Source organism: Rhinopithecus bieti, unplaced genomic scaffold, assembly GCF_001698545.2.
Source record: "Rhinopithecus bieti isolate Rb0 unplaced genomic scaffold, ASM169854v2 scaffold_36008, whole genome shotgun sequence".
NCBI classification, from domain to species: Eukaryota; Metazoa; Chordata; class Mammalia; order Primates; family Cercopithecidae; genus Rhinopithecus; species Rhinopithecus bieti.
Window position 1 is genome coordinate 1,096,466 of NW_016816204.1, and position 4,354 is coordinate 1,100,819.

The window sequence follows — 4,354 nt, forward strand, 5'->3', positions numbered from 1 at the left end:
AAATCGCCCCAGTATTCTATGCCTCACAGAACATCTACCCACCAGCCTTAGCGTCCACTGAACACTCCTGCCTGAGTCATCCTCCTCAGTAGTTGTCAAATGGTAGTTCTCTATTTCCATCCTTCTCGCTACACTTCTGGGTTGGCATCCTACTTTGAAGGAGTTTTCCTTTTTCTCTATATCAACACGGACTTGCATATTCAATGGATTGTAATCCGTTATGGTCGTTGTTTACTTCATGCTCAAATTGTCCCTCATTTGGCCCAAGGAAGTCCCTTCAAGCTGGCTCTTAATACTGCAACAATTTAAAGTATATATATTGTTAAAATTCATCCGTGTTGTGCAGTTCATTAACTTTGACTGCCTGTAATATGCCTCTATGTGAATATGCCACAGTTTATTGGTCCACTCATCCACTATTCCGTCGAAGGGCACTTGGGTTGTTTCCAGGTTGTTGCTATTGTGTTTTGCTATTTTAGCTCTTTAATGTTAAATTTTGAATATTAAAAGTTTGCATTAACATCATAAACTTCAGGTCTGTTTATTGTACAAATATTGAGCACCTAGAAGCTGGGTCATTTTGCACTCTCATCAACAGTGCGTGACAGGCTCATTTTTAAAATATTGCATATTTCACGGAGAAATATTTAAATGATGTTTTCAAATCAGTTTAATAAACGTCTTTTCTTTAAACTTCCTTATGCTTTTTCCCTACTATTATGGAGAAATATTGAAATAAAAGAGTCGAGAAAGCAAAATGTAAAGATGGAAACCTGTGCACTTAACCCAAACGCTTGCCAAGGTAAAGCATCCGCGGAAACAGCAGGGACTCGAAATAACAGGGCTGCAGCCGGCGCTAGGGCGCAGGCGCAGAAGCTCAAGGTCTCGCTCCCTGCTCTCGTCCCCAGAGGGTTATCGCGAGTCTTGGAATAAACTTGCTGCGATTGCCAAAAGTAAGTTCTCGCGAGAGGTAGTTGGTTGCTATAGTTGTCAAAAACATAACTGAGGCTGCTGCAGGTAAGACAGCAATCCCTCCTGAAGCAACCCTCTCTTTCCGGCCTCCCCACCCCTGTCCTGCGGCCACACCACAGCCGTCACCCCGATCTTCTGCTCCCTCAGCTAAGTCCAGGCTGAAAACCCCGTTATTTAGACCGAAAAGCCGCTGACCCGGCCAGGCGCGGACTCTGCCTCCAGCCCCAGCCCGGCGACCTCCACAGGAGCGCGGACATAGGCCCTTCTTTACCGCTTCTCGTCGTAGGTCTCATTCCGCGCGCGGACTGCGCTTGTCCCCAGACCAGACCCGGTCACATCGCCTCTTTCGTCCAACCTTTTTCTCACTGGACTCTCCCCTTGCAGCTTCTTCTGAGCAGATGACAAGAAATGCGTGCCTTGCCGGGGGCAACAAGAGTCCCCACCCTAGCTGCCCTGACCATAACTTTAGTCCTATTTATTGCATTCATAGTTCAAACACGACGCAAACGCCTCTTGTATACAAGACATGGTGCCAGGCACTCGGGGCCCGTAAATATGCGTGAGACAGGTTACATGCCTTCAAAGGTGTAATTGAACTCTCAGGACAAACGTTGCATATTAATAATATCATTTGTGCAGTGCTTCATAGCTTAAACAGCTTTAATATCTTAGGGGATATTCACAATGTGAAACAGGTTGGAAGTTATCCATTTTACAGAAGGTGAAACTGAGGCTTAGAGAAGTTAGGCTTTTGCCCAGGCGCACATAGTTATTAAGTAGGAAAGGTCCTTTGAATACCCAGTCTTCATAAACAATACAGCTTGTGGTAATGCCACAAGAGACGTGTAAAGTGCTAAATGTATTCAGAGGAAAGGCAGGTTTTTCCGACTGGGAAGCTTCATGGACTAGGAAGCATTTGAGCTGGATTTTAAAGGATGAGTAGGATTTGCTGTAGAGATGGAGTGAGTAGAAAGGGAGAGATAATTCCAGGGGGAAGGAAAAATGCAAAGGTTCAGAAGTGACTAAATGCAGGTGATCTTTGAAAAATACTAAGCAAGAGCATAAGCTAGAAGAGGGGAGTTGACTGGCACTGCAAGATCCTAGAAAGCCCTGAATGTAGTACTACATTTAACTACAGTTAAACTGTAGTGTTACAGTTTAACTTTATTTGGTAGGTGAGAGGGAACAAGACAATGGTATGATCAGATCTGTACTTTAATAAGGTAGTTATCTGCTTGTCTCATCTCATTTTCTCCCTATGTCTTCTCACACCACCACTGCAAGCTACTTGCTACTTGCTATGTGTGTTGTTTTGCCTCTGAACGTTTTAAAATCTGTTGCCTTTCTTGGAATATCCTTCCCTTTACTCTATTAAGACATAGTTCCAGGGTACTTTCTCCAAGATTTTCTTGGCATGCACAAATATTCTCAAATCCAGCTAGGTCCCAGCTTCATGCAGCACTTCCTTGCTGTATGATTGCTGGTAAGATAACAAACTTCTCTGAAGCTCAGTTTTTTTCACTCAAACAGAGATTTAAGAATCACTTAGAAGGGAAGCTATGTTTAAGATAATAAATGTGAAGCACACTTGGTACACTGGCTATAATCAGTTAATTTCCTTCTCACATTTTTTTTTTTTTTTTTTTTTTTTTTTTTTTTTTGAGACGGAGTCTCGCTCTGTCGCCCGGGCTGGAGTGCAGTGGCCAGATCTCAGCTCACTGCAAGCTCCTCTTCCCTGGTTTACGCCATTCTCCTGCCTCAGCCTCCCGAGTAGCTGGGACTACAGGCGCCCACCACCTCGCCCGGCTAGTTTTTTTTGTATTTTTTTAGTAGAGACGGGGTTTCACCATGTTAGCCAGGATGGTCTCGATCTCCTGACCTCGTGATCCGCCCGTCTCGGCCTCCCAAAGTGCTGGGATTACAGGCTTGAGCCACCGCACCCGGCCAACTTCTCACATTCTTTATATTTGTAAAATAAAAAATAAATTTCCACCCCCCTTTTCCTCCCTTCTTTCCTCTGTCAGAGCACTTCTTCCCTCCCTTTCCTTCTTTCACTCCTCCCTTCTTTTCCTCTGTCAGAGCACCTGTCTCACAGATTATGACTCCTGGTCTAGTTACACATCTCTCGTCCTCACTAGATTTTAGATTTCTTGAGGTTAGAGAGTTCACATCTTATCTCTTGTATCCTCAGCACCCACCACAGTGCCAAGCTTAACAAAGTTTTTTCAATGAGCAATTCTGACAGAAGCAGGATGAGTTAGAGTGAGAAACTGGAGTCAGAGACACCAGTTAGGAGGCTTTTGTTACAGTCTAGCAGAAGGGTAATGAAGGCCTAATGCCATATTATTGAAAAGGAAAGAAGACTGATACAAAAGGGCATTTTAAATGTACATTTGACAAAGAAGTTGTCAGTGCCACTAAAGCCCTGAAGCAGCCCAGAAATATGTTGTTGAACAAATGATCTGAGACTTTTAGGTGTCTGGAAAAATGCTGGAGTAGCTGAGAAGAGGCAGGATAATTATGAAGTCTGAAGGCTGTAAGATGTCATTTTCTCTTTTGTATCACCAAATACACTTAGCATAGTATGTCCTCAGTAAACGTTTGAATTGAGTTAGAAAATAAGGCCTTTTCAACAGGCACAGTGGCTCATGCCTTTTAATCTCAGCACTTTGGGAGGCTGAGGTGGGCGGATTGCTTGAGCCTAGCCTTCGAGACCAGCCTAGACAGCATGGTGAAACCCTGTCTCTATGAAAAATACAAAAATTAGCTGGGCATGGTGGCGCATGCCTATAGTCCCAGCCACTCAGGAGGCTGAGGTGGGACGATCACTTGAGCCTAGGAGGTTGAAGCTGCAGTGAGCTGTGATCGCACCACTGCACTCCAGCCTGGGTAACAGAGTGAGAGCCTGAAAAACAAAAACACACAATAAAAAAAAAAGGAAGGAAGGAGCGAGAAAAGACCTTTTCTAAAAAACAAATATCCAATTTATTTTTGAAATTGTTTGTGCCCTTAGTATTGTAAAATTGACAGTATATCTGACTAAATAAGATATATATATTAAGACCTTTTCCAATGGACTACCATTTTATGTGGTTGCTTCTTTCCTGCTCTCAAAATATATTTTTGTAAAACTGAGAAGTTAAATAATGTTTGAAGGGAGCTTTGCAGATTAAAAAAAAAAGGTTACCAGAGAACACTGTGAAGGGTGTATGGCAGCAGTCCCCAACCTTTTTGGCACCAGGGACCAGTTTTGTGGAAGACAATTTTTCCACAGACTGGAGGCAGCGGGGATGATTTGGGGATGATTCAAGCACATTACATTTATTGTGCACTTTATTTCTATTATTATTACATGGTAATGTATAATAAATAAATAAATAAA

The 4,354-nt window shown here is 43.1% G+C and overlaps 1 protein-coding gene across 1 annotated transcript in view; it reads left to right on the forward strand.

Annotated features, from left to right (window-relative positions):
• The first annotated feature begins 972 nt into the window (after positions 1-972).
• CFAP70 (cilia and flagella associated protein 70) overlaps positions 973-4,354 on the forward strand; it is a 118,489-nt gene continuing 115,107 nt past the window's right edge. The window contains exon 1 of the mRNA XM_017854515.1: positions 973-1,017. The gene's annotated coding sequence lies outside the window, so the exon portion shown is untranslated. The remainder of the gene's footprint in view (positions 1,018-4,354) is intronic.